Source organism: Sorex fumeus, unplaced genomic scaffold (genome assembly GCF_029834395.1).
Source record: "Sorex fumeus unplaced genomic scaffold, SorFum_2.1 ptg000265l, whole genome shotgun sequence".
In the NCBI taxonomy this organism is placed as follows: domain Eukaryota; kingdom Metazoa; phylum Chordata; class Mammalia; order Eulipotyphla; family Soricidae; genus Sorex; species Sorex fumeus.
Window position 1 is genome coordinate 8635950 of NW_026606322.1, and position 15460 is coordinate 8651409.

Here is a 15460-nt window from a genome sequence, read left to right on the forward strand (position 1 = left end):
TTGGCTACTTCATGTAAATGATTACCTAATATCACCTGCATATGCGAATTTTTATGCTATTTCCTGCTCACTTATATAACAAACATTTTTGGGTGGAATTCCCTGCATTTAGAACACTAGAATCAAACAAAAGAGCTAGGTAAATGATCAGAGAAGCACAGAAGTGCTACAATGGAAATGGAGAAGCAATCTAGTTCATTTAATTGATGGTTTTAAATCTTGCTTGCATAAGGCATAGCCAGAGTAATAATGGAAAGGGCTTAAGGGGTAAAGATGCAAACATATACAAGAGATTTTAGGAAAGGGAGCTTCCTCTTTGACATCTCATTTATATCCAGAATAGCCATAGGTTGATTCCATATCTTAGCTATTGTACTGAGAGCTACAATGAATAATGGTGTGCAAGTGTTCTTTTGAATAGGTTTTCTGGGTCCTGTGTTAAATATCTAGTAGAGTATTCATTACCAAGGAGCCTCATATGGCTCTCAGCCATATTCGCATAGCCAGAGAACCAATGAAAGCCAAAAACCCAGAGCTGCAAGCACCAAAAAGAAAAGACAGACCACTGAGCATCAGTGGCAGATCAGCATACCATTAAGAGATATTGAACCTGCAGACTTAAAAACACAGAACCAGTAAGAGATTGGTGTGGCCTGAAAGCCAACATAAAGTGGTCCACTGGAAGACAGATTCAGAGAGAAACCACCATGAGGCCTAAATATATAGGACACTGGTGTACCTAACCCAAACCACCTTTTTAAAGCTGTTAAATAAGTAAACAGTGACTTCATAAACATCTGGATTATTTTTTCTTTTTAGCTAATTGTACATACAATTATTCAGGGACCCACTCAGGAGTAGGTCAGTTTCATGGGAACAGTCCTTGGGTATAAGTGCTCTCAAGAGAATAAACCAGGGTATAGAGTCTAACTCAACTTGTAGCTCAGATATGGTAGAAGTCCTCAGGCCTGGATTCCTGAGTTTTCCTAATTCTTTGTTCCAATGCAAATGATTTTCTACATCCTGACACTTTATCCATCAAATGTTCCTTCTAAAATTGTTATCAAATAGCACTTTTCAGACCAGACATCTCATTTGCTTGCTGACATGACCAAATTACCCTGAGTACCCTCTTTCCACAAAACGAGAAGCAGGTATATATTTGGCCTCCATTCAAATGAGAAGGATTTAATAGAACTCTTTCTTCAAATCTCAAAATTTGAATGGGCATGGATAAGTGATTGCAGATAGATAAAAAGATAAATAGATAGATAGATAGATAGATATAGATATAGATTATGACCTTTGAACTAAAAATGAAAGAACCAGTGAGAAATTGTAATATATATATGTAATATACATACATATATATGGAGAGAGAGAGCACCCCTTTGAGTTTCTCCTTTCCTCAGATAACTTTACAAACTATATTGGGGTTGTGTATTTACTTATCCCTTGCCTTCTAGAAAGTATACTCTGAAAATAAAATGTTTTTGTCTCATTTACCCCAGAGTACCCTCAAGAGATTATGCTATTTTACCAAAAGCAGAGAAGAGGGCAAGTGATAGGAACCAGAGAGATAGTACAGTGAGTAGGGCATTTGCCTTGCACTCAGCTGACCTAAATTCAATCCCCACCATCCCATACGGTCTCCTGAGCCTCATCAGGAGAAATCCCTGAGCACAGATCCAGTAGTTCTGACACCGTGTGAGTGGAAGGAGAGAGTGCCAAATCATCTAATTAGCTAGTGCAGCATCATATCAACTAGTTGATTAATCTGATCATTTAATCTGATCACCCACCCAAAAAACATATCCAATCAAGAATAGATAATGGAATGTCTAGGGTGGGAAATAGAAGCAGGTTAAGGAAGCCCAAAGCTTGCAGCTGGGATGGCTCTCTCTCTTAGCAGTTACCTATGCCCAACAGACTACAGAATCAGGAAGGGCTTAAATGCCTGAACAGCAACAAGATACTGAGCATAGAACTCTCACCCACCATGCATGGCCATGACTGGGGACTAAGAAAAGCCAGGATGATTGAGAATCAACGTGTCATTAAAATATCCAGCAACAAAAGACTCCAGGAAACTCTACACTGGATAGAGAATAGCATAAGAACAAGACCAGGTCATCACCATCATACACTGGGGCAATCTGGAATTTGGAAGAGAGAGAGAGAGAGAGAGAGAGAGAGAGAGAGAGAGAGAGAGAGAGAGAGAGAGAGAGGAGTGACTTTATACATGGGCCAAAGAAGAGGCTGGGACAGTAGGGAAGGACCCAAACCCATCTACTGAATAAATTTTTAACTTCTTAAGCACCTAAAAAAGATATCTATGAGTAACTATCTGACTAATATAATATATCTAAATGTAGCATATCTATTTTTATTATTTTCATATTTTTCATATACTGTTTTCTTTAGAGGATGAATCAGATTGTGTTCTCATCAACAACCTATGAGGGGTTGTTTTTTACCTTGTTAATGTAGGGCATTTATCATAGGTGTGAGGGGACATCTCATTATTATTCTCATTTGTACTTTCCTGAAAATAAATTAGTATGACATTTTTCCTCACGTGTCTGTTTGTCATTTATATGCCTTCTTTGGTGGAGTATCTATTCAGCAATTCTCACCATTTTAAAAAAATTTATTAAATAGGATTTACAAATTTACTGACAGTTGAGTTTTAGGCACACAAAACTTCGACATCAATCTCTCCACCACTGCCAACTTCCCTTCACCAGTGTTCCCAAACTTAACAATCAATATGCGTTAGGACTTAATTCCATTCTATCAGTTTGAGTGACTCTTTTGAGTTGATACCATAAATTTTTATTGCTTTAACTTTGTAGCAGCTTAAAGACAGGAAGCATGATGCCTCCATTATTCTTTTGTCTCAAAATTATTTTGACTTTTGGGAGACTGTGATTCTATATTAACTTCAGTAATGCTTACTTAATTTCTTTGAAGAATATAATTGAGATTTTGATATGGTTCGCATTAAATCTATGTAACGTTTTGGGCATGAATTTCTTGCTTACAGTGTTCTTCTACTCCATGAGTATGAGTATCTGTCCATCTCCTTTGTCTTTCCATTTTTTAACAATAACTATTTCATTTCATTTCATTTCATCATCCTGTTAATCGTCGATTGCCTCGAGCAGGCCCCAGTAACATCTCTTTCATCCTAGCCCTGAGATTATATTCACGGCTCTTTAGGAGAATGAGACCCATCATTGTTACTGGTATTTGGCATATTTGGTAGGCCACGGGGAGTTTGCCAGACTCTGCCCTGTGGGCAGGCTATATTTGATAGCCTGCAAGTTTGTCCAAAGTAGGAATGAGATAATAAAATATCATAAAAAGATGTCCTGATAAGATGTCGCGTGGCCGCGAATGCAGCCGCGCGGTTCCGGGATCTGGATTTTATAGTCTCTGAGTCTTGGCCGCTGATGGGATTACACGGCGCCAGGGGGCCAGGTGGTGGGTGTGACCCCCGCCTACTGGAATTTGGAGGATCTGGGTGGAAGATGCTCGACTCCAAATCGAGTAGGCTTGGAGGTCTCGGCCCCGGAACCCGCGTGGCTTTGTCCCTCTGCCAGTACCTTCATGTGTGCGGAGAGTGGTCTCAGCATGGTGGTGGCTGGTCCTGGAGGTCTTCAGCTGCCGTAGCCCTGGTCGGGGCGGGGAGGAAAGCTCAACCCGCTCCCCTCCAAGGGACTCCGGGAAGGAACACCCAGGCGCGGGGGCAGAGACTGCACTGTGCTCGTCCGGGATCTGGATTTTATAGTCTCTGAGTCTTGGCCGCTGATGGGATTACACGGCGCCAGGGGGCCAGGTGGTGGGTGTGACCCCCGCCTACTGGAATTTGGAGGATCTGGGTGGAAGATGCTTGACTCCAAATCGAGTAGGCTTGGAGGTCTCGGCCCCGGAACCCGCGTGGCTTTGTCCCTCTGCCAGTACCTTCATGTGTGCGGAGAGTGGTCTCAGCATGGTGGTGGCTGGTCCTGGAGGTCTTCGGCTGCCGTAGCCCTGGTCGGGGCGGGGAGGAAAGCTCAACCCGCTCCCCTCCAAGGGACTCCGGGAAGGAACACCCAGGCGCGGGGGCAGAGACTGCACTGTGCTCGTCCGGGATCTGGATTTTATAGTCTCTGAGTCTTGGCCGCTGATGGGATTACACGGCGCCAGGGGGCCAGGTGGTGGGTGTGACCCCCGCCTACTGGAATTTGGAGGATCTGGGTGGAAGATGCTCGACTCCAAATCGAGTAGGCTTGGAGGTCTCGGCCCCGGAACCCGCGTGGCTTTGTCCCTCTGCCAGTACCTTCATGTGTGCGGAGAGTGGTCTCAGCATGGTGGTGGCTGGTCCTGGAGGTCTTCGGCTGCCGTAGCCCTGGTCGGGGCGGGGAAGAAAGCTCAACCCGCTCCCCTCCAAGGGACTCCGGGAAGGAACACCCAGGCGCGGGGGCAGAGACTGCACTGTGCTCGTCCGGGATCTGGATTTTATAGTCTCTGAGTCTTGGCCGCTGATGGGATTACACGGCGCCAGGGGGCCAGGTGGTGGGTGTGACCCCCGCCTACTGGAATTTGGAGGATCTGGGTGGAAGATGCTCGACTCCAAATTGAGTAGGCTTGGAGGTCTCGGCCCCGGAACCCGCGTGGCTTTGTCCCTCTGCCAGTACCTTCATGTGTGCGGAGAGTGGTCTCAGCATGGTGGTGGCTGGTCCTGGAGGTCTTCGGCTGCCGTAGCCCTGGTCGGGGCGGGGAGGAAAGCTCAACCCGCTCCCCTCCAAGGGACTCCGGGAAGGAACACCCATACAACTATATACTTGTATAGTTTTAAATATACAAGTATTTTTCCTTCTCTGGTAAATTTATTATAAGAAAACCAATTATTTTTATATAATTGTAAATGGGATTTTTTCTTTCTCTTCTAATTCAGTCCTATACTCTTAAAATGACAATAATAGTGCAGTTATGTTTTACATATATATGTTTTCACAATAAAAATAGCTGCTTTAAAAATTTGAAACAATTTCAATCATAATAATTATCTTTCTAACCATTTAGAATACTAGAATGCACTGTTGATTTGTCCAAATATCACAGGATCACAGGAAGCACTGTTTCTCATTTGGCAAAGCAAAGATTATCAATAAATGTTCATTAGTCCCAGCCTCAGGCCAAACCCATCATTACTATCACCAGTATCAGATGTCCACATGGGTCCCTAACATTCCCACATTATGAAATTATCAAGTCATTTCAGAATGGATATCAACTTGACTTCTCTCTCATAAGTACAGACCCATACACTTTTCCATTCTCACTCTTATCTTAAATTTTTAATAAAATGTGATTGATTAACATTTAAATGCAAACACAAAAGCCTCGATCGACCTGCACTTACACTAATCAATGCTTCCAAGAAATGCAAAGCTTCGGTCCTTAAAAATGCAACACAGTCTTTCTTGGATCAAGAGAATTTCACAGTATTCCCCAGCATTAGATTAACACTTTTCTCTTTTTATTATTATTATTATTTTTTTTTTATTATATCACTGTGAGAAGTTGCAAAGCTTTCAGGTTTAAGTCTCGGTCATACAATGATCAAACACCCATCCCTTCACCAGTGCACATTTCCCACCACCAAGAACCCCAGTATACCCCCCATCCCACCCCTCCCCTTCCAGTGTGGCAGATGATTTCCACTTTACTCTCCCTCTCTCTACTTTGATTACATTCCATTTTTCGACAGAATACCTACCATTATTATTTGGAATTTCCCCCCAAACATTCAGACCTGCCGAGAAGCATCATGAGATAATTTGTTTTCTATTGCTGAGTATGAAAAGCACATGATGTTGTGCAGCCGCAATAGAGGCCACGCAATTTTGGATTTCTGATATTTTGGTAATTAAGTCCAGAGGGATTTCTGCCAAAAGCCGCTGGGTTCCTGGATTGGTTTGTGCACCTCTGGGATCATGGATATACAGGGACTGGAGGAGCCGTTCATCTGCGGCAACTCGGAGTCTCGTGGGGCGGGGAGAAGGGCCAGTTCCAGCCCTATCCTGCAAGGCCCCGCGTGTCTCATCACTGCAGGCTCGTATCTCTGAGTCCAATCGGCTCTGAAAGATGGCAGTCACCATGCCACCGAGGGGAAGAAGGCGGAATTGAAATCGCCCTTTCCCCCCTGGGGTGTCACGGGGCCATAGCTTAATTCACAGTCCAGAAGCATGAGCTACTGTCAGATACGGTTACATAGCTTTCATGTTCGATATTCAGGAATTGAAAGAGCTATGCTTGGAATATCACGTTTCACTCAAATGAAAGAAAGAATCCGGAGTTTCGACATCCATCGATGATCAAGAATCAGGGACGCTGTCTTGTTTGCCAAGGTGTCAAAAATCAGATGGGCTGGTCACCTAATGAGATTTAAAGACGACCACTGGACTAGAGCCGTTACCGACTGGATTCCACGGGATGTCAAAAGACCATGTGGCCGCCCACCTACCAGATGGTCAGACTTCTTCATCAAGATCATGAACGATTGGTTTGAGGCTCTTCATGTTCCTAGAGCGAACAGACGCCATTGGGCTACACTAGCACGCAACAGGAACAAATGGAGACGTTACTGGCGCCCGCTTGAGCAAATCGACAATTAATGGGAAGTCAAGTGATCAAGTGATTCAGCTATACAATGACCGATCACCCATTCTTCCACCAATGCAAACATTCCACCACCAATATCCCCATTATTCGCTCCATTTCCATCTCAGTCCTTGCCCTGCCTCTATAACAGACAGTTGCTCAGATACTCTCTCTATAGTTTTGGGCATTATATTCTGGGATATTCCTACCACCGTTCAAGCCTGCCTTCTAGGGGCAAATGCTACATCATCTATTTTCCATTGGTCACTTTGTATATCAGAAAAGGTTCAGAGGAATAGTCCTGGGACCCACATACCGGAGCAATGCTCGTGGTCATGGTTGCTGGGATTCCATCTGGAGAAGGCAGGGAGACTGCACCTGCTCCATTTGGGACACCCGGTGATATAGGCTCCATTTGGGGCCTAGAGAATTCTCCGGTGTTGTGGTGCCCATCGGGATTCTTCACTGCTGAGTGCGGCAAGATCAGATTAACACTTTTTTCATGATATGTTTACACAGCACAGTGCAGAATTTAACATGATTCAAACAGCCTATTGCTCTATTCATTTTATTTTCTGAGTGTCTAACATAAACATTTTATGTTCATTTTTCTCTCAGCTAATTTTTGCTTTCTTTCTCACCTTTCAGTTTTTATTTATTGTCTCTTTTCTTAGATTTAAAAAAAATCAGATTAATGGTAGGTCTTGCAAGCAAGCATAGGGCAGAAACCAACCAAAGTGGTCCAAAAGTATAGTATAGGGAATTTTATAATCATATCATGAAAAATAGTCAGGATGATGATAATCCTTTGACTAAAAACTAAGTTGACAATTAAAATCTCTTGAAAACAATACATAATTGAAAAGAGACAAATTTGAGCTTATATTTGAGATGCATTTTCATTATAGTTTCAACTCCTTCAAACTATTTGAAATACAGTTGACCCATTCCACTCTAGAATTAGTACTTTCTAAGTTAGAAAGTGATGGTGGTCTCTGACAATAAATGAATTGGTAGAGTCTCAAGAAAGTTGTTAAGTAAAATCTTGATTACAGTACTTTCCACTCTGTGAACTGATTGTTAGGAGTTAGAAAAGACCTGCTGAGAAAATTAATGCTAACATTGTAAAAATCATCATAACCATTATATGAGAAGTCTCAGCTTTGTCCTGGGGTAATAGCAGTTGATTTTTAAAGTTTCAGCAAAATAAATAAATAAATAAATAAAAGATACAAAAAGATTTGCATTTGGGATGAAACACTGGTTGGAGATAAGATCCAGTTAAAGAAAGGTGACTATGGTGAGATAATTGATGTATAGTTTTACTCCAAGTGCTTTTCTGGTAGAGTTTTCAAGGATAAACATTTAGACACAATGAAGACCTAAAGATTCACTAGATTCTAAAATTGACTTGGTCTCTCTTTGACAATAAAGAACTGCACACTCTAAATGACCTCTAACCTCATCTAGTTTAAATCTGTTCTTGTCTGTTCTCTACTTAAAATATTGGGCCGACTCTTAGAGGAGTTTTCTAGCTCTTTTTGAGAATTCCTTCCTGTCAGTTTCATAGATGCCTCCAATTTGATATGCTTCATACCAGTGTAGGTTGGGGTTTTGGTTTTGTGGTCCCCTTTCCTTTGAACACAACTGTATTTTTCAGTAAATAATTGTTATTACCTTCTCTATGAAACTTGTGGGGCAAGGAACATGCTCTCTTTTCCTGTACAACATATGGATAAGGAGCGATAGCACAGCGGGTAGGGCGTTCGCCTTACAAGCGGCCAACATGGCCGACCCGAGTTCGATTCCTCCGCCCCTCTCGGAGAGTCCGGCAAGCTACCGAGAGTAGTCGATATGCCAGACACAGTAACAACAAAGTCTCCAATGGAGACGTTACTGGGCCCGCTCGAGCCAATCGACGATCAACGGGAGGGCCTTTACCTTTACCTTACCTTACTTCTTCATATGCTTCTTATATTTTTTCTTAAATCACTTTTTTTTCTCAGTGCCTGATGTTGAACCCGGGACCTCACACACTTGCAAGGAAAGTGTTCTAATTGCTGAGTTCACTAAGCTACATCTCTGGTACAGATCCTGTCATCTTTAATTTCAACTGTGCAATAGTTGTATCCAGGTCTCATTGTGTCCAGTATTCTAGATAGATCCTCCATCCTCCCCCCATGTATTGTAGTTTCAGTGAATTTCCTCATAGGCAAATCTGATAGCATTACTCCCCAGTTAAAAATACCTCACTAAGATGAGATAAATTAAAACTCAAATTCCTGCTTTGGTTCTCTTGCACTTACCAACTTTGGTGACCCAGTGAGAATATATTACTAAAAATACCAAACTTCACTTTCAATGTTAAATACCACACACTCTCAATAAATTAGATACCTTTTGTTCTTTACTTCAATAGCATTAATAGTATTTGACCTAGCGTCAATTGCTTTGGATCACAATTATTTACTTATGGGTCTCATCTCATCTCCTCCTCTATGTTCTACTGACTCCTAAGTGTTTTTCTTCTTTTTCTTTTCTTTCACCCCTTAGGAGATGAAGGGACAATGGCAATGGGATGGTGGACTTCAAGTAGTGTACATAATTCTCTGAGCAAGTATGGATGTGTGTGTGTGTGTGTGTGTGTGTGTGTTTAATTTTCTTCAGTTCTTAATGGTATCTTTCACTGTCCCTCTAAAAGTGTTAAATATAATTACTTCACAACAAGGGCTGGAGCAATAGCACAACGGGTAAGGAGTTTGCCTTGCACAGGGCCAACCGGGCTGACCCGAGTTCGATTCCTCTGCCTTCAATTCCTCCACCCCTCTCAGAGAGCCCGGCAAGCTACTGAGAGTATCTCACCCGCACAGCAAAGCCTGGCAAGTTACCCGCGACATATTCGATATGCCAAACACAGTAACAAATGTCACAATGGAGATGTTACTGGGCTCGCTCGAGCAAATCAATGAACAACGGGAGGACAGTGACAGTGACCATGACAGTGACTTCACAACAAAGCCTGGAGTTTTTTAAGGGCACAAAACATATTATATGTTTTGTTGTATAACCAGTTTATTGAACAGTCTGATCTCAGTAGGGCATACACATGAAACAGTTTTATTTTTCTTTAATTCTTACTTTGAACTGTGTTGCACCAAATCTTCCTTCCCTGTTCTTAAATGGAATCTCAAATCTCATAGCTTTTTTGTCTCCCTTCACTATTAAAAACACATGATCAATTGTTTGACTTCTGATTCAAAAAACCACCTCTAAAAATATAATCTTGTGTGCTTGCTTTGGCAGCACATATATTAAAATTGGAACGATACAGAGAAGATTAGCATCGCACCTGCGCAAGGATGACATGCAAATTCATGAAGTGTTCCATATTTAAAAAATAATAATAATAATAATTTTGAAACAATCAAGAAACTCAACAGGGTTACTATTTTAAAATATAGGATTATTGTTAAAATTATTTGGTACAATGAAATTATAGTTATATATTTTTTAATGTCCCAAGCACTAGAAACATATGCAGAAGTATTTTTGATGAAAACTATAAGCTATCTGGGGTTTGATTTACAATATTCAGGTAAAATATTGATAACAATTGAGGTTAGGAAAAGGGATACTTTAGTATTTATACATTTACATTTGTTAAAATTTATTATTACCAAAATTTTATTTAAAGATTTTTTCTCTTAAAGTAACTTTTTAAAATTTCAGTTTAGTTCAATATAAAAGTTCATTATCACTCATATCCAATGGTGTTCTGGAGGGAAAAATCCAAGATTTGCAGGATTTGTCCGTTTCATACTATAAATGCTACCATGACCAGTTTCGTTATATCAATACCATAGTGAGTTCAGAGCGTCAGTAGAAAGGAATAAGCGCATTATGTTGTTGTTGGTGGTGGTGGTGGTGGTGATTTGGGGGTGATACCCAGTAGTGCTCAGGACTTACTCCTGACTCTGTGATCAGGAATAACTCCTGGTGATGCTCAGAGATAATATGGGATACTGGAGAATGAACCCAGGTCAGGCACATGCAGGGCAAGCACCCTACCCACTGTACTAGCCCTCCAGCTCCCCAATGCATGTATTGACCTTTCCAATAAACTAATTAAGTTTAGCAGACATGTATACGAGTATAAAGTAAAATGTCATAATAAAGAAATGATTAGAGTTTAGTATTTACTGACTTTGATATTATGTGACTTATTTGTAGGTTAGCATAGCTTTTTTTTAATAAGTACTATGTAGTCAGTTGTTCACAGTTTCCTAAAACTTTTACTTTTCCCTCATGAACTGATATAAGGCAGTTCCAGCTCTGTCACATCATGGCAATGCCTGCCCCTTTCTCAACACCTGGAGCAGCAAAAGTTGTAAGCCACTTCTCTAGTCTGAACTGCCCTATCTTCCTTCCTTACTCAGCAACATTAATATACCAGCTACTCCCAATTATGCATAACCAGTCAGTAAAGCGGAGAAGCAAATGAATGACCCCCTTTCTTTCTGCAGCTCTCCCTTTATGCTACTCTGAATGCTTTGTTCTGGATTACGCCTTTAATAGAATCTCACTTTGCTCCCTATCTTCTTAAACTCTCTTATTTATTTATTTATTTATTTATTTTTATTTCAGGTGTTTGGGGTGTGCTTTTGCTTTGGGGTCACTCCTGGCTCCGGTTATTTCTGGCTCTGGCCTCAAAAGTTACTCTTGGTGATGCTCAGGGAACCATATTGGGTGCTGAGGATCCAACCCCTACACTCTGTACTATTACTCCAGCCCTGTTAACTCTCTTAATTTTTAAATAGTTATGCACATAACTCTGAGGTATTTAAGTGCTTCCATCTCTCATGGAGGACATGCTTGATTTTTCATGCACTGTATTTTAAAATAAGTGGATGAACATTTTTATTCCTGATAAACACTATTAGATTATTGATATCTTAAATTACTGAGTATATGCTCTTGACTTAAGCTTGAGCATAATATACCCATTCATTATTTATAACCATGTAAAAAGTTTAAGTAGTGTTCATTATACTTGTCTTTTCCAAATTCTAAATCATATGATTTGTATTTAAAATTTTTTAAAAACACAATATATATTTTTTGAACCTTGTAGAAAAGGATAAATTTACTTCAATAATTTTTTCCCAGAAGAATAATGTACATTTTTGTAGAAAGAACTAGTACAACAAATAAATTCTAGCAAAGTATTTTAAAAGTATCAAAACAGCACAAGCTTTCTACTATAGTACTTTTGGTAGTCGTTACTTAACTAAATAGTACAAAAATATAATATTTTCTAAGGCACAAATAATTCTCAGATGTCACCCCTAAACCACTTGATTTGTAAACACTTTTCATTTCTGGTGAAGTAAGATAGTTTTTATTAAAACTTATTTAGAAAGATGTGATGGGAGAGAAAGAAAGAAGCTAGCATTCGAGAGAGAATACAGTTTTCTCCAGGATGGAAATACGAAAGCAAATTTAATTAGAGATAAGCAAGCAAAATCATGTTCAAGGAAGAAAATGGGCTTTAAGAGCAAGTCTATTTAGCTATCTATATTAATAGACTGTATGGTCATATTTTCAGACTGATAACACCGAATTCTATGTCTTTTCAATATCTTCATTCCCAGATTCTAGAAGAATTTCAAAATTAACACACAAGCACATACAAATGATTGAGTCAGTGAGAAACATATTATAGCAAAAATGATCTAATATTTATTGAACTAGAATTAGACCCAATTGTCTAAATCTCATTTTATGCTAACAATCTTACTAATTATCATAATAACCAATATGAGGAAATATTAAGCTTCAAAATTTATCTGGAAGAGTTACTTCCCATAATGTTCAGGCTTTACTCTAAGCTTTGCGTTCAAGGATCACTTCTAGTAGGGGCTGCTCCTGGCACTGCTCAGAGAACTATGCTGACTGAGGATGAAACCTGGGCATCCCAAAGGCAAAGCTTGTACTCAGACCACTGACTTATCTCTCTGACCCCAATTCCAGAAATTTTAAGAAATTTGGTCACTTAGCTAAGAATTCAGAGCCTTCAAAGACTTAAAATTCTTTGAATTTTATTAAAAATCATTCTTCAAATTCAGGGGCTCCACATGGATCTTTCCCAGGATCAATAACTCGAAACGGGGAGAAGATGGGCTCACACTATTAGGGAGACCACCCAAAGTCCACTGGAGTGTTGTCAATTATGGGAACCTGCCTAGCACCAAAGAATCCCGCCAGTGTGCAATCTCAAAATGGAAAAATGCCAAAAAAACAGTTAGTGCAATAGAGAGGCAAGTCAATCTAGCAATAGGACTTAATTATGGGAATGAGCAAAAGTGAGAAACAAAGAGAGGGATAGTCAGATAAAAAAAAAATCTCATGTACGTGTGTATATATGTGTGTGGATTATGCGTGTGTGTGTGTTATTCAGTCTTCTCATAATTCACCACTTTCCCTGACCACTCCTTCTAATAATCTGTTCTGCACTCTGAATCTAAGGGTTTGTTTTCATTTGGATTTTACTATTCCTTTCCTTAGCTTCTCTATAGCATATGTGAGTGATGTCAGCTAGGTTTTTTGTTTTGTTTTTTGGTCACACCCAGCAATGCACAGAGGTTACTCCTGGCTCCTGCACTCAGAAATTACTCCTGGCGGTACTCGGGGGACCATATGGGACACTGGGAATCGAACCCGGGTTGGCCGCATACAAGGCCCTACCCACTGTGCTATTGCTCCAGCCCCATCAGCCAGTTTTTATCTTTCAACTTCTAAACTGTTAGACACAAAAATATCATTTTTTTCTTCTGAATTTTGGCAACTCATCACAGAAAATTAAGAATATCATTGGAAAAAAATAAAAACATGGAGCATGGTTCACTGAGGCTGTGCACTCTCCGACTAGCCCACTCCAAATGCCTCTGCAGGGCACTTTTCTTTCCTTTCACTTGTTAATAAAATTTCTGTCACCTTATCCTTTAACACCTATCCTGGGTCTCCTGAGTGAATTCTCTCTCTTCTCCAACAAGAGCTGAGACAACACAAAATGCTCATATCCCAGTAACATCTAGACACCTGGTAGCAATCTTATTGTAATAAAAATCTTTCTACCACATCCCAGATCACATTAACGCCCATTTAAAAGCTTAAAGGTAAGGTAAAGGCCCTCCCGTTGTTCATCGAGCGGGCCCAATAACGTCTCCATCGTGAAACTTTGTTGTTACTGTGTCTGGCATATTCAATACGTCACGGGGAGCTTGCCAGGCTCTGCCGTGCGGGCGAGATACTCTCGGTAGCTTGCCGGGCTCTCCGAGAGGGGCGGAGGAATCGAACTCGGGTCGGCCATGCTGGCTGCGTGCAAGGCAAACGCCCTACGGCTGTGCTATCGCTCTGTGGGCAGCCAGCCCGGCCGAGCCAGGTTCGATTCCTCCGCCTCTCTCGGACAGCCTGGCAAGCTACCGAGAGTATTCAATATGCCAAACACAGTAACAAGAAGTCTCATAATGGAAACGTTACTGGGCCTTAATTTAAAAGCTTACAAGTGCAAAATGAAGGAAAGGCATGCATAAGCTGCACCAGCCCATATGCTGCTTGCGCCCACAAGGCCGAGCACATGCAGTGCCCGAGCACATGTGTCTGCAACATCTCCCCTCTTGACATGTGTACTTTCATACCTAATGCTGGGGTGGGGGGGGGGGACTCTCTCCACCCTTGGAGAAGCCCAGTTTCTCTCTTGAGCATGTCAATCCCCACTCTTTCTCACTTTCTCTCCCCCTTTTCCTTCAATGCCTCCAAATAAAAACTATGTAATTTCACTGCTCGTCTACTTTTGAATTTCCTTTCTGCGAGATGAGACAAGAACCCAGTAACCCTGGGTCCCTGGCGGCAGAGGCGGATCAGAGAAAATGACCCTCTTTCTCCTCCCCACTTCACTTGAGCTCCCCGTGACCCAGAATTAAATCCTTGACACAATATATGATTCCTAGCTCTACCAGTAGTAAACCCTTAATAAAGATCCAGCAGTAAACACTGAGCACAACTGGACCTGACCTCTCCAAAGGATAAATAAGAAGTGAGCTAATCGACCTAACATGAATGCTGGGCTCTTATTCGAGTTGTTGGAAACCCTGAAAGAGCGACAAGCAAGTAATTTGTCTTTCAGGTTAGAATGAACTGCTAATGATGGTAAAACTTGCCTGCTTTCCTTACTGTATCAGCTACTTGGTGTGTATAGAGGTGGCAGGTGGGGTGGCACACCCAGTGATGCTTAGGGTTTACTCCTACTTCTGTGCTCAGTCATTATTGTTGGTGGTGCTTGATGTTGTTCAAGGGTTGAGCCTGGGTCAGCAATGTGTAAGGCAAGCAGCTTACACCCTGTACTATCTCACTGTCGGAGCATCAGCTATTTGGCGACCTCATTGGAATATGAGTATCATGGTGTATTTGGGGATAAAAAGAGCATACAAAGTCAACACCACTATCTCCTACAAGCTAGATCACTCACCTATTCAACCGTCCTGATCAGAACCTAATCTCAATGATGGTATGACCAAAGCTCAAACACAAAAGTTTTGTAATTGTATCTCATGGTGAATCAGTAAAAAAGGGGAAAAATAATAATAAAATAGTAAAATAAAAATTAACATTCTGAAAAAAAAGTAATGTGGAGATTATGCCCAATTCAATCAGCTTAATCAATAGCTGAATAAATAGCAGTACTCCTACATTATAAAAAATTTTAATTTTTAAAAAAGAACCTAATCTCTCTTGGTTTTGTTTGCACTCA

General features: G+C 40.9%; 1 non-coding gene and 1 pseudogene across 1 annotated transcript; both read left to right on the forward strand.

The window, feature by feature from the left end:
- The first annotated feature begins 5984 nt into the window (after window positions 1–5984).
- The window catches only part of LOC130018435 (39S ribosomal protein L15, mitochondrial-like), a 56546-nt pseudogene continuing 47070 nt past the window's right edge, over window positions 5985–15460 (forward strand).
- On the forward strand, window positions 9939–10045 carry LOC130018770 (U6 spliceosomal RNA). Its single transcript, XR_008791641.1, has one exon. It is a non-coding gene; the product is annotated as a U6 spliceosomal RNA (small nuclear RNA).